This window comes from Pleurodeles waltl, chromosome 12 (genome assembly GCF_031143425.1).
Source record: "Pleurodeles waltl isolate 20211129_DDA chromosome 12, aPleWal1.hap1.20221129, whole genome shotgun sequence".
Lineage (NCBI taxonomy): Eukaryota > Metazoa > Chordata > Amphibia > Caudata > Salamandridae > Pleurodeles > Pleurodeles waltl.
The window spans coordinates 3,276,408-3,302,830 of record NC_090451.1 but is presented as its reverse complement, the minus strand read 5'-3'; the positions used below and the strand labels follow the sequence as shown (position 1 = coordinate 3,302,830).

General features: G+C 39.6%; 7 non-coding genes across 7 annotated transcripts; all 7 read right to left on the bottom strand.

The window, feature by feature from the left end:
• Positions 1-2,335: 2,335 nt before the first annotated feature.
• TRNAL-AAG (transfer RNA leucine (anticodon AAG)) lies at positions 2,336-2,417 on the bottom strand. Its single transcript has one exon. It is a non-coding gene; the product is annotated as a tRNA-Leu (tRNA).
• Positions 2,418-7,657: 5,240 nt separating this feature from the next.
• On the bottom strand, positions 7,658-7,739 carry TRNAL-AAG (transfer RNA leucine (anticodon AAG)). The gene has a single exon. It is a non-coding gene; the product is annotated as a tRNA-Leu (tRNA).
• Positions 7,740-8,244: 505 nt separating this feature from the next.
• Positions 8,245-8,326, bottom strand: TRNAS-GCU (transfer RNA serine (anticodon GCU)). Its single transcript has one exon. It is a non-coding gene; the product is annotated as a tRNA-Ser (tRNA).
• Positions 8,327-13,566: 5,240 nt separating this feature from the next.
• Positions 13,567-13,648, bottom strand: TRNAS-GCU (transfer RNA serine (anticodon GCU)). Its single transcript has one exon. It is a non-coding gene; the product is annotated as a tRNA-Ser (tRNA).
• A 5,240-nt stretch (positions 13,649-18,888) lies between these two features.
• On the bottom strand, positions 18,889-18,970 carry TRNAS-GCU (transfer RNA serine (anticodon GCU)). The gene has a single exon. It is a non-coding gene; the product is annotated as a tRNA-Ser (tRNA).
• Positions 18,971-23,624: 4,654 nt separating this feature from the next.
• On the bottom strand, positions 23,625-23,706 carry TRNAL-AAG (transfer RNA leucine (anticodon AAG)). Its single transcript has one exon. It is a non-coding gene; the product is annotated as a tRNA-Leu (tRNA).
• A 505-nt stretch (positions 23,707-24,211) lies between these two features.
• TRNAS-GCU (transfer RNA serine (anticodon GCU)) lies at positions 24,212-24,293 on the bottom strand. Its single transcript has one exon. It is a non-coding gene; the product is annotated as a tRNA-Ser (tRNA).
• Positions 24,294-26,423: the final 2,130 nt, after the last annotated feature.

The window sequence follows — 26,423 nt, the reverse complement described above, 5'->3', positions numbered from 1 at the left end:
TTTTCATGTTAATATTAATTTTAAAAGACACACTCCAGCAATCCCTCCTCTGATGACTCTTGTCATCACACAAATCTTCCCTACTAATTTTACATACTAAAATTCCCTCATATCAATCTCTTCCCTTCTTGGTTTCCCCTTTGATCTTGCCCTGAATAATTTTTCCCTTTGTTTTTCTTCCCTCCTCCTATTATTTTTCGCCATCTTCAATTTTATTCTTTTACTAATTTTACATGCCACCCATGATCCAAATAAGCAATCTATAACAATCAATATCCCCTGTATTATTTTAGACAATATCCCATGCCAAATGTTACTAATCCAATTTCCCAATGAAGCAAATCCTTTCCCAACCTTTTTCCAAACACCTGGTTCTTTCAAATCCTTCAAGTCCGTGCTATCCCTAGTCAAGTTAGAAAGCATACTTCTAATCTCATTACTATTATCTGGTATGTAAGCGCAACAATTACACCCATTGAGCAATCTACAAACTCTGCCATTTTTCACTAAAAGAATGTCTAAAGCAAGCCTGTTTTGAAGAGTCATAGCCCCCTCCGCAGCAAGTTCAGTATCCATCAGGAGTATAGCCCCTGAAAAGTTTGTCAGTATGTTATCCTCAATAGTAGACAACTTTTGAATCTTTATGGAGTTCATAATAACTCCCACTGAAGAAATTATCGTCCCAAATATGTCTCCTACTACACCAGCAGCAGTCTCTTTCTTATGTCTAGTACGATGTAATTTAGACAATTTTGGTAACCTTTTCAAATCGTCAAGTTGATATATCTTTGGGAAAACTATCGCCAAATAACATGTCCCATACTATCCCTTTGGAAGACGGTAATAAGCATTAAGTCCACATATATAATAAATCCCGGGGATTGCTGGATCCTGTCCATTTAACATGAACGTCCATTTACTCTGAAACAAAAACACACGCTTACATTCACTCATTCCCACAAACACATTGTCATAGTATGATTTGGTCTTGGATATGCAAAGCTTTCCTACATGTAGTGCGTCTAAAGCTAACTTCCCTTGTTCTCTAATTGCACTATAACCGTCACTACTAGCAAAGGCCCGTTGCTGTAATCCTTTCTCTAGTTTACCCTTCAATGCCCTTCTTCTCTCTTCCGTGTGATCTAAAAAGCTTTTCTCTACACGTGTAAGCAAACATGTCAAATTATTGTGGTGTGCATAAGATGTAATAATTGTTAATGTCGCCTGAAAGAATCCTTTAACTAACTTTATGCTATAGTACTTAGCTACCCCACTCACATCCTCTATGATAGGCACATTAGAAAACACAAGATCATGATTTGAGTAAAAATATTGAATCTCTTCCTGGTTATAGAATCTTGTTAGTAACAGACTACAACGTATCCCATATGTTAATGACAGTCTATTATAGGTAACCCCCACTTGTACCGAAACAGGTATCTGTGTACACACAAAACAATCTTTTGCATCCATTGTGTCTACATACTCACTCAGAAAGCGATAGAAAACATCAGTGGATAGTTCCCCTTTCGAGTTAGTTCCCTCATGCAAGTATCTTGTATCCAGCTCAAACCTCTCCCAGGCTGTTAGTGCAGTGGTAGTCTCAGGAATTGTAGCATTGTTAGTCCCACTTTTATCCATTAATGTCATACTCACAACCACGACCCTAATGAATATTTATTACATGAACCTTTTTTGCAAAAGTATTTGGTTCAAGTAAACTTAAAGTGTTGGGATTCAAGCCCACGGCTCCAGAGAGACTGGAGCCTAAATCTAGCCAGTTTAGCCTGCTCAGCCACACTACCTCACATCTACAAGCTCACAACTATAGTAACTTGGCCAAACACTGTGGACACCCGCTGTGGTGACCTGGCTATGCAGGGTAACGCAGCATTCACCGACAGTTGAGCGAGTTACAGGTGAAAAGCAAAGTATAATAACTGTCTGCATATAATATATGTCTTTCCTTATTTATTCTTCTTCCCCATTGTATGTTTGCTCTCTGCTTTAGAAACGCGAGCTGTCATCACTGCAAGGAAACGTATCACACAGCGTTCTACTGTTTACACTCACTGAACTTTCAGCATCACAGTGACCCCTCTCGTCGCCTCTATAGTTAGACTTCAAGACAGCTGGTTTGTTTACCGATACAATTCTTGTCACCTTAGGTTGTGGTTTTTTAAAATAAGAAGGCTCGGTCCCACTGTCTGGCTACCCTTATATATATATGTCACCACTTTACATAGTCTCACCTCTCGCTATGTGGATCGTAGGTGCAGAAGGCAAAGAGTGAGACACTGATGCAGACAAAATACGTTTGTGAGTTGAAAAATACTGGCAGCGGTGGGATTTGAACCCACGCCTCCAAAGAGACTGGAGCCTTAATCCAGCGCCTTAGACCGCTCGGCCACACTACCCTGTGCAAACCTGTTTCTGTAAGCTTTCTGAAGTGAGATGTTCTGTTGTATAGGGGAGTTGGAGAATAAGGGTGTATAGCCTGTGAAGTGATCCTAGGAAAGTCAACGCCAACAGCAGCAGGCACGTGATACATTCAGTAGGTCAGGATTGGCCCCGGGCCATGGGAGGTGTCAGGGAGCGCCAGTCCTGAGAGTCCGTAGGAAGACAACCCTTACATTGGCGTCCCGCACGCGCTGCTTCTCTTTCTTTAAGGATAAGGAATCAAACTATCTACGTCCCTCAACTTACCAACCCTCCACCTCAGGAAAGATTTTGTGATTCATGAGCAGAACCCGGCTGGCGCTGTTTACAGTAATGCCTAAGCACAGTACTCAACTGAGCGGTGTTTCCAAACTGAGCCGTTGTACTGCCGGAAATACCATGGGATATGTCATTTAACTTTCACATAAAATAGGGTTAACCCAGCCCTACCACATACTAAAAACTAAAGACGGAACAATAAACCAATGAGGATGGGATTTGAACCCACGCGTGCAGAGTACAATGGATTAGCAGTCCATCGCCTTAAACACTTTGCCACCTCATCTTCAAAACACCATGTTTCAGGAGGACAAAATATGGTAGCCAAAATGTGTTCTATTAGGTGATAGTTGTCTAAACAATTAAAGAGCATATATTTACAGATTGTTATGGTAACTTGTTGTCTTCAGCTTTGCTCTATACGACCTTGTTGTCCATCCCTACTTCAGCTTGAATTTATATGTTAAATGTAATGTAATCATGAAAATTACACTTTCCAAACGTGTTCTATCCATATGTGATGTACTATCACACTACCCTCAAATGAGCTAAGATTGCTTTAATTCAGTTGTACGTGGATTTAAAGTGCAATATCATACAAATATTGTACTGGTATGGCGCTTTCGAGTCTCTAGGTGTCAGTTATTGGTGGTGTGCTTACATGTCAACATTAGGCTGCAAATAGTACACAATTAAGGAAAACTGCCTTCCCATTTAATGTGCATTGTTCTGCAAAAAGTTTTAAGTAGGAGAAAGTAAAACTTAGTTTATAAAACCACCTAAACTGGGAGTATTGCCGCTACAGCTATGACACTTCAGTTTAAAAACGTACGTGCATCAACAAGAAATATTTTTGCGCTAAATAAATTGCTGTCCGACTACTCACGTAATGCATAAAACTGAGGCAGTCGTAATTACAATACATTGAAGTAATATTTTGGTAGTTTTTGTTGACGATTACTCCACAGCAAGCGATCAGATTACTTTTTATTAGTGAAGGCGCGTCAGAGCCTTGATAAGTAAACTTACAAAGAGACACGCCTAGGTCGATGAACCTTTTAGACCAGGTTCGGGGACTTCCCAGTACGAGATGTCTTTTGGCATCACAAATCAATAGATCAATATCTCAACAACAATCGCAATAACTAATCAGCATGCTAATCAATAACCTTTAATGAGAGTTAATAAAGTGAACACACCATGATCTTTCAGTCATGAATAACCACACCAATTTAGTTAAGTGTTAGGATATTTATTTCCCTACTGGTTACAATCTAAAGTCTTTTCTGTTAATCTCATCAGCAATTCATCTCATTAGTAACTCTTCAGATTTGCAATCAGAAACGCAATTAATCAATGCATAGAGAATATTCACTCAGTATTAACACATTATTATTAAGAAGCAACTTAGCAAAGTCTCAGTAGTGCATGGTTCAACAAAGCAAGAACTCAGTCATTTGTCTATTTGCGTCAGATTTTAGTGAACACCTTAAATAACCTCGTATTAGCATCAGCATGTTGGGCTTCATGCAAAACAATTTAGCAAACACAAATTTGGAAAACATCTAACTATGACCTCTATCAAAGAGCAGTTGGTACCTAGAAAGAAAAGGCAAACAGACAATTACAATTTTCATCAGATAGTTACCCATCCAACGGATCAGCAAACAGCGTCAGTCTTCGTCCTCGGGACATCAGTCGTTTGCATCATCAGCAAAGAAAGGACAGGGCAAAGTATCAGTATGGCATAGCTAAGGAACAAGAACTTCCCTCATATAGAGGAGAAGTAAGTATCAGGTAAGGAATAAGTAAAGGGTGGTTTAGAGTAACAGGGCGAACAAACGGCAAAGTCTCAAACGAAATGGCCTAAATGGCTCAGTAGAATGGCAAAGAATGGCTTGGAGTGGAATGTCCAATAAATTCCTGAATTCTCCTCGGGTCATGTGGTTAAATCAAAACTGTCTAATTTACTCCTAATTCCTCAATGGATAATCATTGGTGCATCGCCATCTCTGTCCAATAATCTTCACCGGAGTTTTACACAAACCACAGTTCTCATGTAGTTGATTGGCCCATGTTATTGACGTTTTCATCGGTTGGAATGTCAGGTAAGAAAAGTAACATTTTACGCTACAGTCAGTAGTTCCATTGTTTTCTCCTACTCCAGGCAGCCTTGCACCTGTTACAAATTACACTGTTGCATTCAGCAAAAATGTCTCCTTGAGCAAGTAGGGTCCCATGAGAAAGAATTTACTACAGCTACACACATCTCTAGCTTCTGGGAAAGTTCAGTTTCATGTCCTTCAGGAAAATAGCACATTGCCCGTTAGAAAAAGACAGTTTAATATGAGACCAGGCAGCTAGGCACAGACCTTCGCTAAACTAAGGCCTACTGCTTAATGAACAAACACCTAATACATAACTCCAATTTAGATATGTTAATACAAATTAAAAACATTAGTACATAATTAATTCAGCATTAATAACTTTCATTAGTCTTCGTATACATTGGTAGCCACTCCCCGTGGGCACATTTCAAACGTGTGCATTATTTCTACGTTAACACATTTTTTATGCAGCTTCATTACACAATATATTGTAAGCTTTTCATGTTAATATTAATTTTAAAAGACACACTCCAGCAATCCCTCCTCTGATGACTCTTGTCATCACACAAATCTTCCCTACTAATTTTACATACTAAAATTCCCTCATATCAATCTCTTCCCTTCTTGGTTTCCCCTTTGATCTTGCCCTGAATAATTTTTCCCTTTGTTTTTCTTCCCTCCTCCTATTATTTTTCGCAATCTTCAATTTTATTCTTTTACTAATTTTACATGCCACCCATGATCCAAATAAGCAATCTATAACAATCAATATCCCCTGTATTATTTTAGACAATATCCCATGCCAAATGTTACTAATCCAATTTCCCACTGAAGCAAATCCTTTCCCAACCTTTTTCCAAACACCTGGTTCTTTCAAATCCTTCAAGTCCGTACTATCCCTAGTCAAGTTAGTAAGCATACTTCTAATCTCATTACTATTATCTGGTATGTAAGCGCAGCAATAACACCCATTGAGCAATCTACAAACACTGCCATTTTTCACTAAAAGAATGTCTAAAGCAAGCCTGTTTTGAAGAGTCATAGCCCCCTCCGCAGCAAGTTCAGTATCCATCAGGAGTATAGCCCCTGAAAAGTTTGTCAGCATGTTATCCTCAATAGTAGACAACTTTTGAATCTTTATGGAGTTCATAATAACTCCCACTGAAGAAATTATCGTCCCAAATATGTCTCCTACTACACCAGCAGCAGTCTCTTTCTTATGTCTAGTACGATGTAATTCAGTCAATTTTGTTAACCTTTTCAAATCGTCAAGTTGATATATCTTTGGGAAAACTATCCCCAAATAACATGTCCCATACTATCCCTTTGGAAGACGGTAATAAGCATTAAGTCCACATATATAATAAATCCTGGGGATTGCTGGATCCTGTCCATTTAACATGAACGTCCATTTACTCTGAAACAAAAACACACGCTTACATTCACTCATTCCCACAAACACATTGTCATAGTATGATTTGGTCTTGGATATGCAAAGCTTTCCTACACGTAGTGCGTCTAAAGCTAACTTCCCTTGTTCTCTAATTGCACTATAACCGTCACTACTAGCAAAGGCCCGTTGCTGTAATCCTTTCTCTAGTTTACCCTTCAATGCCCTTCTTCTCTCTTCCGTGTGATCTAAAAAGTTTTTCTCTACAGGTGTAAGCAAACATGTCAAATTATTGTGGTGTGCATAAGATGTACTAATTGTTAATGTCGCCTGAAAGAATCCTTTAACTAACTTTATGCTATAGTACTTAGCTACCCCACTCACATCCTCTATGATAGGCACATTAGAAAACACAAGATCATGATTTGAGTAAAAATATTGAATCTCTTCCTGGTTATAGAATCTTGTTAGTAACAGACTACAACGTATCCCATATGTTAATGACAGTCTATGATAGGTAACCCCCTCTTGTACCGAAACAGGAATCTGTGTACACACAAAACAATCTTTTGCATCCATTGTGTCAACATACTCTCTCAGCAAGCGATAGAAAACATCAGTGGATAGTTCCCCTTTCGAGTTAGTTCCCTCATGCAAGTATCTTGTATCCAGCTCAAACCTCTCCCAGGCTGTTAGTGCAGTGGTAGTCTCAGGAATTGTAGCATTGTTAGTCCCACTTTTATCCATTAGTGTCATACTCACAACCACGACCCTAATGAATATTTATTACATGAACCTTTTTTGCAAAAGTATTTGGTTCAAGTTAACTTAAAATGTTGGGATTCAAGCCCACGGCTCTAGAGAGACTGAAGCCTAAATCTAGCCAGTTTAGCCTGCTCAGCCACGCTACCTCACATCTACCAGCTCACAACTATAGTAACTTGGCCAAACACTGTGGACACCCGCTGTGGTGACCTGGCTATGCAGGGTAACGCAGCATTCACCGACAGTAGAGCGAGTTACAGGTGAAAAGCAAAGTATAATAACTGTCTGCATATAATATATGTCTTTCCTTATTTATTCTTCTTCCCCATTGTATGTTTGCTCTCTGCTTTAAAAACGCGAGCTGTCATCACTGCAAGGAAACGTATCACACAGCGTTCTACTGTTTACACTCACTGAACTTTCAGCATCACAGTGACCCCTCTCGTCGCCTCTATAGTTAGACTTCAAGACAGCTGGTTTGTTTACCAATACAATTCTTGTCACCTTAGGTTGTGGTTTTTTAAAATAAGAAGGCTCGGTCCCACTGTCTGGCTACCCTTATATATATACGTAACCACTTTACATAGTCTCACCTCTCGCTATGTGGATCGTAGGTGCAGAAGGCAGAGAGTGAGACACTGATGCAGACAAAATACGTTTGTGAGTTGAAAAATACTGGCAGCGGTGGGATTTGAACCCACGCCTCCAAAGAGACTGGAGCCTTAATCCAGCACCTTAGACCGCTCGGCCACACTACCCTGTGCAAACCTGTTTCTGTAAGCTTTCTGAAGTGAGATGTTCTGTTGTATAGGGGAGTTGGAGAATAAGGGTGTATAGCCTGTGAAGTGATCCTAGGAAAGTCAACGCCAACAGCAGCAGGCACGTGATACATTCAGTAGGTCAGGATTGGCCCCGGGCCATGGGAGGTGTCAGGGAGCGCCAGTCCTGAGAGTCCGTAGGAAGGCAACCCTTACATTGGCGTCCCACACGCGCTGCTTCTCTTTCTCTAAGGATAAGGAATCAAACTATCTACGTCCCTCAACTTACCAACCCTCCACCTCAGGAAAGATTTTGTGATTCATGAGCAGTACCCGTCTGGCGCTGTTTACAGTAATGCCTAAGCACAGTACTCAACTGAGCGGTGTTTCCAAACTGAGCCGTTGTACTGCCGGAAATACCATGGGATATGTCATTTAACTTTCACATAAAATAGGGTTAACCCAGCCCTACCACATACTAAAAACTAAAGACGGAACAATAAACCTACGAGGATGGGATTCGAACCCACGCGTGCAGAGCACAATGGATTAGCAGTCCATCACCTTAACCCCTCGGCCACCTCGTCTTCAAAACACCATGTTTCAGGAGTACAAAATATGGTAGCCAAAATGTGTGCTATTAGGTGATAGTTGTCTAAACATAATAAAGAGCATATATTTACTGATTGTTATGGTAACTTGTTGTCTTCAGCTTTGCTCTATACGACCTTGTTGTCCATCCCTACTTCAGCTTGAATTTATATGTTAAATGTAATGTACTCATGAAAATTACACTTTCCAAACGTGTTCTATCCATATGTGATGTACTATCACACTACCCTCAAATGAGCTAAGATTGCTTTAATTCAGTTGTACGTGGATTTAAAGTGCAATATCATACAAATATTGTACTGGTAAGGCGCTTTCGAGTCTCTAGGTGTCAGTTATTGGTGGTGTGCTTACATGTCAACATTAGGCAGCAAATAGTACACAATTAAGGAAAACTGCCTTCCCATTTAATGTGCAATGTTCTGCAAAAAGTTTTAAGTAGGAGAAAGTAAAACTTAGTTTATAAAACCACCTAAACTGGGAGTATTGCCGCTACAGCTATGTCACTTCAGTTTAAAAACGTACGTGCATCAACAAGAAATATTTTTGCGCTAAATAAATTGCTGTCCGACTACTCACGTAATGCATAAAACTGAGGCAGTCGTAATTACAATACATTGAAGTAATATTTTGGTAGTTTTTGTTGACGATGACTCCGCAGCAAGCGATCAGATTACTTTTTATTAGTGAAGGCGCGTCAGAGCCTTGATAAGTAAACTTACAAGGAGACACACCTAGGTCGATGAACCTTTTAGACCAGGTTCGGGGACTTCCCAGTACGAGATGTCTTTTGGCATCACAAATCAATAGATCAATATCTCAACAACAATCGCAATAACTAATCAGCATGCTAATCAATAACCTTTAATGAGAGTCAATAAAGTGAACACACCATGATCTTTCAGTCATGAATAACCACACCAATTTAGTTAAGTGTTAGGATATTTATTTCCCTACTGGTTACAATCTAAAGTCATTTCTGTTAATCTCATCAGCAATTCATCTCATTAGTAACTCTTCAGATTTGCAAATAGAAACGCAATTAATCAATGCATAGAGCATATTCGCTCAGTATTAACCCATAATTATTAAGAAGCAACTTAGCAAAGTCTCAGTAGTGCATGGTTCAACAAAGCAAGAACTCAGTCATTTGTCTATTTGCGTCAGATTTTAGTGAACACCTTAAATAACCTCGTATTAGCATCAGCATGTTGGGTTTCATGCAAAACAATTTAGCAAACACAAATTTGGAAAACATCTAACTATGGCCTCTATCAAAGAGCAGTTGGTACCTAGAAAGAAAAGGCAAACAGACAATTACAATTTTCATCAGATAGTTACCCATCCAACGGATCAGCAAACAGCGTCAGTCTTCATCCTCGGGACATCAGTCGTTTGCATCATCAGCAAAGAAAGGACAGGGCAAAGTATCAGTATGGCATAGCTAAGGAACAAAAACTTCCCTCATATAGAGGAGAAGTAAGTATCAGGTAAGGAATAAGTAAAGGGTGGTTTAGAGTAACAGGGCGAACAAACGGCAAAGTCTCAAACAAAATGGCCTAAATGGCTCAGTAGAATGGCAAAGAATGGCTTGGAGTGGAATGTCCAATAAATTCCTGAATTCTCCTCGGGTCATGTGGTTAAATCAAAACTGTCTAAATTACTCCTAATTCCTCAATGGATAATCATTGGTGCATCGCCATCTCTGTCCAATACACTTCACCGGAGTTTTACACAAACCACAGTTCTCATGTAGTTGATTGGCCCATGTTATTGACGTTTTCATCGGTTGGAATGTCAGGTAAGAAAAGTTACATTTTACGCTACAGTCAGTAGTTCCATTGTTTTCTCCTACTCCAGGCAGCCTTGCACCTGTTACAAATTACACTGTTGCATTCAGCAAGAATGTCTCCTTGAGCAAGTAGGGTCACATGAGAAAGAATTTACTACAGCTACACACATCTCTAGCTTCTGGGAAAGTACAGTTTCATGTCCTTCAGGAAAATAGCACATTGCACGTTAGAAAAAGACAGTTTACTATGAGACCAGGCAGCTAGGCACAGACCTTCGCTAAACTAAGGCCTACTGCTTAATGAACAAACTCCTAATACATAACTCCAATTTTGATATGTTAATACAAATTAAAAACATTAGTACATAATTAATTCAGCATTAATAACTTTCATTAGTCTTCGTATACATTGGTAGCCACTCTCCGTGGGCACATTTCAAACGTGTGCATTATTTCTACGTTAACACATTTTTTATGCAGCTTCATTACACAATATATTGTAAGGTTTTCATGTTAATATTAATTTTAAAAGACACACTCCAGCAATCCCTCCTCTGATGACTCTTGTCATCACACAAATCTTCCCTACTAATTTTACATACTAAAATTCCCTCATATCAATCTCTTCCCTTCTTGGTTTCCCCTTTGATCTTGCCCTGAATAATTTTTCCCTTTGTTTTTCTTCCCTCCTCCTATTATTTTTCGCCATCTTCAATTTTATTCTTTTACTAATTTTACATGCCACCCATGATCCAAATAAGCAATCTATAACAATCAATATCCCCTGTATTATTTTAGACAATATCCCATGCCAAATGTTACTAATCCAATTTCCCACTGAAGCAAATCCTTTCCCAACCTTTTTCCAAACACCTGGTTCTTTCAAATCCTTCAAGTCCGTACTATCCCTAGTCAAGTTAGTAAGCATACTTCTAATCTCATTACTATTATCTGGTATGTAAGCGCAACAATTACACCCATTGAGCAATCTACAAACTCTGCCATTTTTCACTAAAAGAATGTCTAAAGCAAGCCTGTTTTGAAGAGTCATAGCCCCCTCCGCAGCAAGTTCAGTATCCATCAGGAGTATAGCCCCGGAAAAGTTTGTCAGCATGTTATCCTCAATAGTAGACAACTTTTGAATCTTTATGGAGTTCATAATAACTCCCACTGAAGAAATTATCGTCCCAAATATGTCTCCTACTACACCAGCAGCAGTCTCTTTCTTATGTCTAGTACGATGTAATTCAGACAACTTTGGTAACCTTTTCAAATCGTCAAGTTGATATATCTTTGGGAAAACTATCCCCAAATAACATGTCCCATACTATCCCTTTGGAAGACGGTAATAAGCATTAAGTCCACATATATAATAAATCCTGGGGATTGCTGGATCCTGTCCATTTAACATGAACGTCCATTTACTCTGAAACAAAAACACACGCTTACATTCACTCATTCCCACAAACACATTGTCATAGTATGATTTGGTCTTGGATATGCAAAGCTTTCCTACATGTAGTGCGTCTAAAGCTAACTTCCCTTGTTCTCTAATTGCACTATAACCGTCACTACTAGCAAAGGCCCGTTGCTGTAATCCTTTCTCTAGTTTACCCTTCAATGCCCTTCTTCTCTCTTCCGTGTGATCTAAAAAGCTTTTCTCTACAGGTGTAAGCAAACATGTCAAATTATTGTGGTGTGCATAAGATGTACTAATTGTTAATGTCGCCTGAAAGAATCCTTTAACTAACTTTATGCTATAGTACTTAGCTACCCCACTCACATCCTCTATGATAGGCACATTAGAAAACACAAGATCATGATTTGAGTAAAAATATTGAATCTCTTCCTGGTTATAGAATCTTGTTAGTGACAGACTACAACGTATCCCATATGTTAATGACAGTCTATGATAGGTAACCCCCTCTTGTACCGAAACAGGAATCTGTGTACACACAAAACAATCTTTTGCATCCATTGTGTCAACATACTCACTCAGCAAGCGATAGAAAACATCAGTGGATAGTTCCCCTTTCGAGTTAGTTCCCTCATGCAAGTATCTTGTATGCAGCTCAAACCTCTCCCAGGCTGTTAGTGCAGTGGTAGTCTCAGGAATTGTAGCATTGTTAGTCCCACTTTTATTCATTAGTGTCATACTCACAACCACGACCCTAATGAATATTTATTACATGAACCTTTTTTGCAAAAGTATTTGGTTCAAGTAAACTTAAAGTGTTGGGATTCAAGCCCACGGCTCCAGAGAGACTGGAGCCTAAATCTAGCCAGTTTAGCATGCTCAGCCACGCTACCTCACATCTAGAAGCTCACAACTATAGTAACTTGGCCAAACACTGTGGACACCCGCTGTGGTGACCTGGCTATGCTGGGTAACGCAGCATTCAACGACAGTTGAGCGAGTTACAGGTGAAAAGCAAAGTATAATAACTGTCTGCATATAATATATGTCTTTCCTTATTTATTCTTCTTCCCCATTGTATGTTTGCTCTCTGCTTTAGAAACGCGAGCTGTCATCACTGCAAGGAAACGTATCACACAGCGTTCTACTGTTTACACTCACTGAACTTTCAGCATCACAGTGACCCCTCTCGTCGCCTCTATAGTTAGACTTCAAGACAGCTGGTTTGTTTACCGATTCAATTCTTGTCACCTTAGGTTGTGTTTTTTTAAAATAAGAAGGCTCGGTCCACTGTCTGGCTACCCTTATATATATACGTCACCACTTTACATAGTCTCACCTCTCGCTATGTGGATCGTAGGTGCAGAAGGCAGAGAGTGAGACACTGATGCAGACAAAATACGTTTGTGAGTTGAAAAATACTGGCAGCAGTGGGATTCGTTCCCACGCCTCCAAAGAGACTCGAGCCTTAATCTAGTACCTTAGACCGCTCGACCACACTACCCTGTGCAAACCTGTTTCTGTAAGCTTTCTGAAGTGAGATGTTCTGTTGTATAGGGGAGTTGGAGAATAAGGGTGTATAGCCTGTGAAGTGATCCTAGGAAAGTCAACGCCAACAGCAGCAGGCACGTGATACATTCAGTAGGTCAGGATTGGCCCCGGGCCATGGGAGGTGTCAGGGAGCGCCAGTCCTGAGAGTCCGTAGGAAGACAACCCTTACATTGGCGTCCCGCACGCGCTGCTTCTCTTTCTTTAAGGATAAGGAATCAAACTATCTACGTCCCTCAACTTACCAACCCTCCGCCTCAGGAAAGATTTTGTGATTCATGAGCAGAACCCGGCTGGCGCTGTTTACAGTAAGGCCTAAGCATAGTACTCAACTGAGCGGTGTTTCCAAACTGAGCCGTTGTACTGCCGGAAATACCATGGGATATGTCATTTAACTTTCAAATAAAATAGGGTTTACCGAGCCCTACCACATTCTAAAAACTAAAGACGGAACAATAAACCGACAAGGATGGGATTCGAACCCACGTGTGCAGAGCACAATGGATTAGCAGTCCATCGCCTTAACCACTCGGCCACCTCGTCTTCAAAACACTATGTTTCAGGAGTACAAAATATGTTAGCCAAAATGTGTTCTATTAGGTGATAGTTGTCTAAACATAATAAAGAGCATATATTTACAGATTGTTATGGTAACTTGTTGTCTTCAGCTTTGCTCTATACGACCTTGTTGTCCATCCCTACTTCAGCTTGAATTTATATGTTAAATGTAATGTAATCATGAAAATTACACTTTCCAAACGTGTTCTATCCATATGTGATGTACTATCACACTACCCTCAAATGAGCTAAGATTGCTTTAATTCAGTTGTACGTGGATTTAAAGTGCAATATCATACAAATATTGTATTGGTATGGCGCTTTCGAGTCTCTAGGTGTCAGTTATTGGTGGTGTGCTTAAATGTCAACATTAGGCAGCAAATAGTACACAATTCAGGAAAACTGCCTTCCCATTTAATGTGCATTGTTCTGCAAAAAGTTTTAAGTAGGAGAAAGTAAAATTTAGTTTATAAAACCACCTAAACTGGGAGTATTGCCGCTACAGCTATGACACTTCAGTTTAAAAACGTACGTGCATCAACAAGAAATATTTTTGCGCTAAATAAATTGCTGTCCGACTACTCACGTAATGCATAAAACTGAGGCAGTCGTAATTACAATACATTGAAGTCATATTTTGGTAGTTTTTGTTGACGATGACTCCGCAGCAAGCGATCAGATTACTTTTTATTAGTGAAGGCGCGTCAGAGCCTTGATAAGTAAACTTACAAGAAGACACGCCTAGGTCGATGAACCTTTTAGACCTGGTTCGGGGACTTCCCAGTACGAGATGTCTTTTGGCATCACAAATCAATAGATCAATATCTCAACAACAATCGCAATAACTAATCAGCATGCTAATCAATAACCTTTAATGAGAGTCAATAAAGTAAACACACCATGATCTTTCAGTCATGAATAACCACACCAATTTAGTTAAGTGTTAGGATATTTATTTCCCTACTGGTTACAATCTAAAGTCATTTCTGTTAATCTCATCAGCAATTCATCTCATTAGTAACTCTTCAGATTTGCAAATAGAAACGCAATTAATCAATGCATAGAGCATATTCGCTCAGTATTAACCCATAATTATTAAGAAGCAACTTAGCAAAGTCTCAGTAGTGCATGGTTCAACAAAGCAAGAACTCAGTCATTTGTCTATTTGCGTCAGATTTTAGTGAACACCTTAAATAACCTCGTATTAGCATCAGCATGTTGGGTTTCATGCAAAACAATTTAGCAAACACAAATTTGGAAAACATCTAACTATGGCCTCTATCAAAGAGCAGTTGGTACCTAGAAAGAAAAGGCAAACAGACAATTACAATTTTCATCAGATAGTTACCCATCCAACGGATCAGCAAACAGCGTCAGTCTTCATCCTCGGGACATCAGTCGTTTGCATCATCAGCAAAGAAAGGACAGGGCAAAGTATCAGTATGGCATAGCTAAGGAACAAAAACTTCCCTCATATAGAGGAGAAGTAAGTATCAGGTAAGGAATAAGTAAAGGGTGGTTTAGAGTAACAGGGCGAACAAACGGCAAAGTCTCAAACAAAATGGCCTAAATGGCTCAGTAGAATGGCAAAGAATGGCTTGGAGTGGAATGTCCAATAAATTCCTGAATTCTCCTCGGGTCATGTGGTTAAATCAAAACTGTCTAAATTACTCCTAATTCCTCAATGGATAATCATTGGTGCATCGCCATCTCTGTCCAATACACTTCACCGGAGTTTTACACAAACCACAGTTCTCATGTAGTTGATTGGCCCATGTTATTGACGTTTTCATCGGTTGGAATGTCAGGTAAGAAAAGTTACATTTTACGCTACAGTCAGTAGTTCCATTGTTTTCTCCTACTCCAGGCAGCCTTGCACCTGTTACAAATTACACTGTTGCATTCAGCAAGAATGTCTCCTTGAGCAAGTAGGGTCACATGAGAAAGAATTTACTACAGCTACACACATCTCTAGCTTCTGGGAAAGTACAGTTTCATGTCCTTCAGGAAAATAGCACATTGCACGTTAGAAAAAGACAGTTTACTATGAGACCAGGCAGCTAGGCACAGACCTTCGCTAAACTAAGGCCTACTGCTTAATGAACAAACTCCTAATACATAACTCCAATTTTGATATGTTAATACAAATTAAAAACATTAGTACATAATTAATTCAGCATTAATAACTTTCATTAGTCTTCGTATACATTGGTAGCCACTCTCCGTGGGCACATTTCAAACGTGTGCATTATTTCTACGTTAACACATTTTTTATGCAGCTTCATTACACAATATATTGTAAGGTTTTCATGTTAATATTAATTTTAAAAGACACACTCCAGCAATCCCTCCTCTGATGACTCTTGTCATCACACAAATCTTCCCTACTAATTTTACATACTAAAATTCCCTCATATCAATCTCTTCCCTTCTTGGTTTCCCCTTTGATCTTGCCCTGAATAATTTTTCCCTTTGTTTTTCTTCCCTCCTCCTATTATTTTTCGCCATCTTCAATTTTATTCTTTTACTAATTTTACATGCCACCCATGATCCAAATAAGCAATCTATAACAATCAATATCCCCTGTATTATTTTAGACAATATCCCATGCCAAATGTTACTAATCCAATTTCCCACTGAAGCAAATCCTTTCCCAACCTTTTTCCAAACACCTGGTTCTTTCAAATCCTTCAAGTCCGTACTATCCCTAGTCAAGTTAGTAAGCATACTTCTAATCTCATTACTATTATCTGGTATGTAAGCGCAACAATTACACCCATTGAGCAATCTACAAACTCTGCCATTTTTCACTAAAAGAATGTCTAAAGCAAGCCTGTTTTGAAGAGTCATAGCCCCCTCCGCAGCAAGTTCAGTATCCATCAGGAGTATAGCCCCGGAAAAGTTTGTCAGCATGTTATCCTCAATAGTAGACAACTTTTGAATCTTTATGGAGTTCATAATAACTCCCACTGAAGAAATTATCGTCCCAAATATGTCTCCTACTACACCAGCAGCAGTCTCTTTCTTATGTCTAGTACGATGTAATTCAGACAACTTTGGTAACCTTTTCAAATCGTCAAGTTGATATATCTTTGGGAAAACTATCCCCAAATAACATGTCCCATACTATCCCTTTGGAAGACGGTAATAAGCATTAAGTCCACATATATAATAAATCCTGGGGATTGCTGGATCCTGTCCATTTAACATGAACGTCCATTTACTCTGAAACAAAAACACACGCTTACATTCACTCATTCCCACAAACACATTGTCATAGTATGATTTGGTCTTGGATATGCAAAGCTTTCCTACATGTAGTGCGTCTAAAGCTAACTTCCCTTGTTCTCTAATTGCACTATAACCGTCACTACTAGCAAAGGCCCGTTGCTGTAATCCTTTCTCTAGTTTACCCTTCAATGCCCTTCTTCTCTCTTCCGTGTGATCTAAAAAGCTTTTCTCTACAGGTGTAAGCAAACATGTCAAATTATTGTGGTGTGCATAAGATGTACTAATTGTTAATGTCGCCTGAAAGAATCCTTTAACTAACTTTATGCTATAGTACTTAGCTACCCCACTCACATCCTCTATGATAGGCACATTAGAAAACACAAGATCATGATTTGAGTAAAAATATTGAATCTCTTCCTGGTTATAGAATCTTGTTAGTGACAGACTACAACGTATCCCATATGTTAATGACAGTCTATGATAGGTAACCCCCTCTTGTACCGAAACAGGAATCTGTGTACACACAAAACAATCTTTTGCATCCATTGTGTCAACATACTCACTCAGCAAGCGATAGAAAACATCAGTGGATAGTTCCCCTTTCGAGTTAGTTCCCTCATGCAAGTATCTTGTATGCAGCTCAAACCTCTCCCAGGCTGTTAGTGCAGTGGTAGTCTCAGGAATTGTAGCATTGTTAGTCCCACTTTTATTCATTAGTGTCATACTCACAACCACGACCCTAATGAATATTTATTACATGAACCTTTTTTGCAAAAGTATTTGGTTCAAGTAAACTTAAAGTGTTGGGATTCAAGCCCACGGCTCCAGAGAGACTGGAGCCTAAATCTAGCCAGTTTAGCATGCTCAGCCACGCTACCTCACATCTAGAAGCTCACAACTATAGTAACTTGGCCAAACACTGTGGACACCCGCTGTGGTGACCTGGCTATGCTGGGTAACGCAGCATTCACCGACAGTTGAGCGAGTTACAGGTGAAAAGCAAAGTATAATAACTGTCTGCATATAATATATGTCTTTCCTTATTTATTCTTCTTCCCCATTGTATGTTTGCTCTCTGCTTTAGAAACGCGAGCTGTCATCACTGCAAGGAAACGTATCACACAGCGTTCTACTGTTTACACTCACTGAACTTTCAGCATCACAGTGACCCCTCTCGTCGCCTCTATAGTTAGACTTCAAGACAGCTGGTTTGTTTACCGATTCAATTCTTGTCACCTTAGGTTGTGTTTTTTTAAAATAAGAAGGCTCGGTCCACTGTCTGGCTACCCTTATATATATACGTCACCACTTTACATAGTCTCACCTCTCGCTATGTGGATCTTAGGTGCAGAAGGCAGAGAGTGAGACACTGATGCAGACAAAATACGTTTGTGAGTTGAAAAATACTGGCAGCAGTGGGATTCGTTCCCACGCCTCCAAAGAGACTCGAGCCTTAATCTAGTACCTTAGACCGCTCGACCACACTACCCTGTGCAAACCTGTTTCTGTAAGCTTTCTGAAGTGAGATGTTCTGTTGTATAGGGGAGTTGGAGAATAAGGGTGTATAGCCTGTGAAGTGATCCTAGGAAAGTCAACGCCAACAGCAGCAGGCACGTGATACATTCAGTAGGTCAGGATTGGCCCCGGGCCATGGGAGGTGTCAGGGAGCGCCAGTCCTGAGAGTCCGTAGGAAGACAACCCTTACATTGGCGTCCCGCACGCGCTGCTTCTCTTTCTTTAAGGATAAGGAATCAAACTATCTACGTCCCTCAACTTACCAACCCTCCGCCTCAGGAAAGATTTTGTGATTCATGAGCAGAACCCGGCTGGCGCTGTTTACAGTAAGGCCTAAGCATAGTACTCAACTGAGCGGTGTTTCCAAACTGAGCCGTTGTACTGCCGGAAATACCATGGGATATGTCATTTAACTTTCACATAAAATAGGGTTTACCGAGCCCTACCACATTCTAAAAACTAAAGACGGAACAATAAACCGACAAGGATGGGATTCGAACCCACGTGTGCAGAGCACAATGGATTAGCAGTCCATCGCCTTAACCACTCGGCCACCTCGTCTTCAAAACACTATGTTTCAGGAGTACAAAATATGTTAGCCAAAATGTGTTCTATTAGGTGATAGTTGTCTAAACATAATAAAGAGCATATATTTACAGATTGTTATGGTAACTTGTTGTCTTCAGCTTTGCTCTATACGACCTTGTTGTCCATCCCTACTTCAGCTTGAATTTATATGTTAAATGTAATGTAATCATGAAAATTACACTTTCCAAACGTGTTCTATCCATATGTGATGTACTATCACACTACCCTCAAATGAGCTAAGATTGCTTTAATTCAGTTGTACGTGGATTTAAAGTGCAATATCATACAAATATTGTATTGGTATGGCGCTTTCGAGTCTCTAGGTGTCAGTTATTGGTGGTGTGCTTAAATGTCAACATTAGGCAGCAAATAGTACACAATTCAGGAAAACTGCCTTCCCATTTAATGTGCATTGTTCTGCAAAAAGTTTTAAGTAGGAGAAAGTAAAATTTAGTTTATAAAACCACCTAAACTGGGAGTATTGCCGCTACAGCTATGACACTTCAGTTTAAAAACGTACGTGCATCAACAAGAAATATTTTTGCGCTAAATAAATTGCTGTCCGACTACTCACGTAATGCATAAAACTGAGGCAGTCGTAATTACAATACATTGAAGTCATATTTTGGTAGTTTTTGTTGACGATGACTCCGCAGCAAGCGATCAGATTACTTTTTATTAGTGAAGGCGCGTCAGAGCCTTGATAAGTAAACTTACAAGAAGACACGCCTAGGTCGATGAACCTTTTAGACCTGGTTCGGGGACTTCCCAGTACGAGATGTCTTTTGGCATCACAAATCAATAGATCAATATCTCAACAACAATCGCAATAACTAATCAGCATGCTAATCAATAACCTTTAATGAGAGTCAATAAAGTAAACACACCATGATCTTTCAGTCATGAATAACCACACCAATTTAGTTAAGTGTTAGGATATTTATTTCCCTACTGGTTACAATCTAAAGTCATTTCTGTTAATCTCATCAGCAATTCATCTCATTAGTAACTCTTCAGATTTGCAATTAGAAAAGCAATTCATCAATGCATAGAGAATATTCACTCAGTATTAACACATAATTATTAAGAAGCAACTCAGCAAAGTCTCAGTAGTGCATGGTTCAACAAAGCAAGAACTCAGTCATTTGTCTATTTGCGTCAGATTTTAGTGAACACCTTAAATAACCTCCTATTAGCATCAGCATGTTGGGCTTCATGCAAAACAATTTAGCAAACACAAATTTGGAAAACATCTAACTATGGCCTCTATCAAAGAGCAGTTGGTACCTAGAAAGAAAAGGCAAAGAGACAATTACAATTTTCATCAGATAGTTACCCATCCAACGGATCAGCAAACAGCGTCAGTCTTCGTCCTCGGGACATCAGTCGTTTGCATCATCAGCAAAGAAAGGACAGGGCAAAGTATTAGTATGGCATAGCTAAGGAACAAGAACTTCCCTCATATAGAGGAGAAGTAAGTATCAGGTAAGGAATAAGTAAAGGGTGGTTTAGAGTAACAGGGCGAACAAACGGCAAAGTCTCAAACGAAATGGCCTAAATGGCTCAGTAGAATGGCAAAGAATGGCTTGGAGTGGAATGTCCAATAAATGCCTGATTTCTCCTCGGGTCATGTGGTTAAATCAAAACTGTCTAATTTACTCCTAATTCCTCAATGGATATTCATTTTGCATCGCCATCTCTGTCCAATAATCTTCACCAGAGTTTTTACACAAACCACAGTTCTCATGTCGTTGATTGGCCCATGTTATTGACGTTTTCATCGGTTGGAATGTCAGGTAAGAAAAGTTACATTTTACGCTACAGTCAGTAGTTCCATTGTTTTCTCCTACTCCAGGCAGCCTTGCACCTGTTACAAATTACACTGTTGCATTCAGCAGGAATGTCTCCTTGAGCAAGTAGGGTCCCATGAGAAAGAATTTACTACAGCTACACACATCTCTAGCTTCTGGGAAAGTACAGTTTCATGTCCTTCAGGAATATAGCACATTGCACGTTAGAAAAAGACAGTTTAATATGAGACCAGGCAGCTAGGCACAGACCTTCGCTAAACTAAGGCCTACTGCTTAATGAACAAACTCCTAATACATAACTCCAATTTTGATACGTTAATACAAATTAAAAACATTAGTACATAATTAATTCAGCATTAATAACTTTCATTAGTCTTCGTATACATTGGTAGCCACTCCCCGTGGGCACATTTCAAACGTGTGTATTATTTCTACGTTAACACATTTTTTATGCAGCTTCATTACACAATATATTGTAAGCTTTTCATGTTAATATTAATTTTAAAAGACACACTCCAGCAATCCCTCCTCTGATGACTCTTGTCATCACACAAATCTTCCCTACTAATTTTACATACTAAAATTCCCTCATATCAATCTCTTCCCTTCTTGGTTTCCTCTTTGATCTTGCCCTGAATAATATTTCCCTTTGTTTTTCTTCCCTCCTCCTATTATTTTTCGCCATCTTAAATTGTATTATTTTACTAATTTGACATGCCACCCATGATCCAAATAAGCAATCTATAACAATCAATATCCCCTGTATTATTTTAGACAATATCCCATGCCAAATGTTTCTAATCCAGTTTCCCACTGAAGCAAATCCTTTCCCAACCTTTTTCCAAACACCTGGTTCTTTCAAATCCTTCAAGTCCGTACTATCCCTAGTCAAGTTAGTAAGCATACTTCTAATCTCATTACTATTATCTGGTATGTAAGCGCAACAATTACACCCATTGAGCAATCTACAAACTCTGCCATTTTTCACTAAAAGAATGTCTAAAGCAAGCCTGTTTTGAAGAGTCATAGCCACCTCCGCAGCAAGTTCAGTATCCATCAAGAGTATAGCCCCTGAAAAGTTTGTCAGCATGTTATCCTCAATAGTAGACAACTTTTGAATCTTTATGGAGTTCATAATAACTCCCACTGAAGAAATTATCGTCCCAAATATGTCTCCTACTACACCAGCAGCAGTCTCTTTCTTATGTCTAGTACGATGTAATTCAGACAATTTTGGTAACCTTTTCAAATCGTCAAGTTGATATATCTTTGGGAAAACTATCCCCAAATAACATGTCCCATACTATCCCTTTGGAAGACGGTAATAAGCATTAAGTCCACATATATAATAAATCCCGGGGATTGCTGGATCCTGTCCATTTAACATGAACGTCCATTTACTCTGAAACAAAAACACACGCTTACATTCACTCATTCCCATAAACACATTGTCATAGTATGATTTGGTCTTGGATATGCAAAGCTTTCCTACATGTAGTGCGTCTAAAGCTAACTTCCCTTGTTCTCTAATTGCACTATAACCATCACTACTAGCAAAGGCCCGTTGCTGTAATCCTTTCTCTAGTTTATCCTTCAATGCCCTTCTTCTCTCTTCCGTGTGATCTAAAAAGCATTTCTCTACAGGTGTAAGCAAACATGTCAAATTATTGTGGTGTGCATAAGATGTACTAATTGTTAATGTCGCCTGAAAGAATCCTTTAACTAACTTTATGCTATAGTACTTAGCTACCCCACTCACATCCTCTATGATAGGCACATTAGAAAACACAAGATCATGATTTGAGTAAAAATATTGAATCTCTTCCTGGTTATAGAATCTTGTTAGTAACAGACTACAACGTATCCCATATGTTAATGACAGTCTATGATAGGTAACCCCCTCTTGTACCGAAACAGGAATCTGTGTACACACAAAACAATCTTTTGCATCCATTGTGTCAACATACTCACTCAGCAAGCGATAGAAAACATCAGTGGATAGTTCTCCTTTCGAGTTAGATCCCTCATGCAAGTATCTTATATCCAGCTCAAACCTCTCCCAGGCTGTTAGTGCAGTGGTAGTCTCAGGAATTGTAGCATTGTTAGTCCCACTTTTATCCATTAGTGTCATACTCACAACCACGACCCTAATGAATATTTATTACATCAACCTATTTTGCAAAAGTATTTGGTTCAAGTAAACTTGAAGTGTTTTGATTTAAGCCCACGGCTCCAGAGAGACTGGAGCCTAAATCTAGCCAGTTTAGCCTGCTCAGCCACGCTACCTCACATCTACAAGCTCACAACTATAGTAACTTGGCCAAACACTGTGGACACCCGCTGTGGTGACCTGGCTATGCAGGGTAACGCAGCATTCACCGACAGTTGAGCGAGTTACAAGTGAAAAGCAAAGTATAATAACTGTCTGCATATAATATATGTCTTTCCTTATTTATTCTTCTTCCCCATTGTATGTTTGCTCTCTGCTTTAGAAACGCGAGCTGTCATCACTGCAAGGAAACGTATCATACAGCGTTCTACTGTTTACACTCACTGAACTTTCAGCATCACAGTGACCCCTCTCGTCGCCTCTATAGTTAGACTTCAAGAAAGCTGGTTTGTTTACCGATACAATTCTTGTCACCTTAGGTTGTGGTTTTTTAAAATAAGAAGGCTCGGTCCCACTGTCTGGCTACCCTTATATATATACGTCACCACTGTACATAGTCTCACCTCTCGCTATGTGGATCGTAGGTGCAGAAGGCAGAGAGTGAGACACTGATGCAGACAAAATATGTTTGTGAGTTGAAAAATACTGGCAGTGGTGGGATTCAAACCCACGCCTCCAAAGAGACTGGAGCCTTAATCCAGCGCCTTAGACCACTCGGCCACACTACCCTGTGCAAACCTGTTTCTGTAAGCTTTCTGAAGTGAGATGTTCTGTTGTATAGGTGAGTTGGAGAATAAGGGTGTATAGCCTGTGAAGTGATCCTAGGAAAGTCAACGCCAACCGCAGCAGGCACGTGATACATTCAGTAGGTCAGGATTGGCCCCGGGCCATGGGAGGTGTCAGGGAGCGCCAGTCCTGAGAGTCCGTAGGAAGACAACCCTTACATTGGCGTCTCGCACGCGCTGCTTCTCTTTCTTTAAGGATAAGGAATCAAACTATCTACGTCCCTCAACTTACCAACCCTCCGCCTCAGGAAAGATTTTGTGATTCATGAGCAGAACCCGGCTGGCGCTGTTTACAGTAATGCCTAAGCACAGTACACAACTGAGCGGTGTTTCCAAACTGAGCCGTTGTACTGCCGGAAATACCATGGGATATGTCATTTAACTTTCACATAAAATAGGGTTAACCCAGCCCTACCACATGCTAAAAACTAAAGATGGAACAATAAACCGACGAGAATGGGATTCGAAACCACGCGTGCAGAGCACAATGGATTAGCAGTCCAACGCCTTAATCACTCGGCCACCTCGTCTTCAAAACACCATATTTCAGGAGTTCAAAATATGGTAGCCAAAATGTGTTCTATTAGGTGATAGTTGTCTAAACATAATAAAGAGCACATATTTACAGATTGTTATGGTAACTTGTTGTCTTCAGCTTTGCTCTATACGACCTTGTTGTCCATCCCTACTTCAGCTTGAATTTATATGTTAAATGTAATGTAATCATGAAAATTACATTTTCCAAACGTGTTCTATCCATATGTGATGTACTATCACACTACCCTCAAATGAGCTAAGATTGCTTTAATTCAGTTGTACGTGGATTTAAAGTGCAATATCATACAAATATTGTACTGGTATGGCGCTTTCGAGTCTCTAGGTGTCAGTTATTGGTGGTGTGCTTACATGTCAACATTAGGCAGCAAATAGTACACAATTAAGGAAAACTGCCTTCCCATTTAATGTGCATTGTTCTGCAAAAAGTTTTAAGTAGGAGAAAGTAAAACTTAGTTTATAAAACCACCTAAACTGGGAGTATTGCCGCTACAGGTATGACACTTCAGTTTAAAAACGTACGTGCATCAACAAGAAATATTTTTGCGCTAAATAAATTGCTGTCCGACTACTCACGTAATGCATAAAACTGAGGCAGTCGTAACTACAAAACATTGAAGTAATATTTTGGTAGTTTTTGTTGACGATGACTCCGCAGCAAGCGATCAGATTACTTTTTATTAGTGAAGGCGAGTCAGAGCCTTGATAAGTAAACTTACAAGGAGACATCCTAGGTCGATGAACCTTTTAGACCAGGTTCGGGGACTTCCCAGTACGAGATGTCTTTTGGCATCACAAATCAATAGATCAATATCTCAACAACAATCGCAATAACTAATCAGCATGCTAATCAATAATCTTTAATGAGAGTCAATAAGGTGAACACACCATGATCTTTCAGTCATGAATAACCACACCAATTTAGTTAAGTGTTAGGATATTTATTTCCCTACTGGTTACAATCCAAAGTCATTTCTGTTAATCTCATCAGCAATTCATCTCATTAGTAACTCTTCAGATTTGCAATTAGAAACGCAATTAATCAATGCATAGAGAATATTCACTCAGTATTAACACATAATTATTAAGAAGCAACTTAGCAAAGTCTCAGTAGTGCATGGTTCAACAAAGCAAGAACTCAGTCATTTGTCTATTTGCGTCAGATTTTAGTGAACACCTTAAATAACCTCGTATTAGCATCAGGATGTTGGGCTTCATGCAAAACTATTTAGCAAACACAAATTTGGAAAACATCTAACTATGGCCTCTATCAAAGAGCAGTTGGTACCTAGAAAGAAAAGGCAAACAGACAATTACAATTTTCATCAGATAGTTACCCATCCAACGGATCAGCAAACAGCGTCAGTCTTCGTTCTCGGGACATCAGTCGTTTGCATCATCAGCAAAGAAAGGACAGGGCAAAGTATCAGTATGGCATAGCTAAGGAACAAGAACTTCCCTCATATAGAGGAGAAGTAAGTATCAGGTAAGGAATAAGTAAAGGGTGGTTTAGAGTAACAGGGCGAACAAACGGCAAAGTCTCAAACGAAATGGCCTAAATGGCTCAGTAGAATGGCAAAGAATGGCTTGGAGTGGAATGTCCAATAAATGCCTGATTTCTCCTCGGGTCATGTGGTTAAATCAAAACTGTCTAATTTACTCCTAATTCCTCAATGGATAATCATTGGTGCATCGCCATCTCTGTCCAATAATCTTCACCAGAGTTTTACTCAAACCACAGTTCTCATGTCGTTGATTGGCCCATGTTATTGACGTTTTCATCGGTTGGAATGTCAGGTAAGAAAAGTTACATTTTACGCTACAGTCAGTAGTTCCATTGTTTTCTCCTACTCCAGGCAGCCTTGCACCTGTTACAAATTACACTGTTGCATTCAGCAAGAATGTCTCCTTGAGCAAGTAGGGTCCCATGAGAAATAATTTACTACAGCTACACACATCTCTAGCTTCTGGGAAAGTACAGTTTCATGTCCTTCAGGAAAAAAGCACATTGCACGTTAGAAAAAGACAGTTTAATATGAGACCAGGCAGCTAGGCACAGACCTTCGCTAAACTAAGGCCTACTGCTTAATGAACAAACTCCTAAT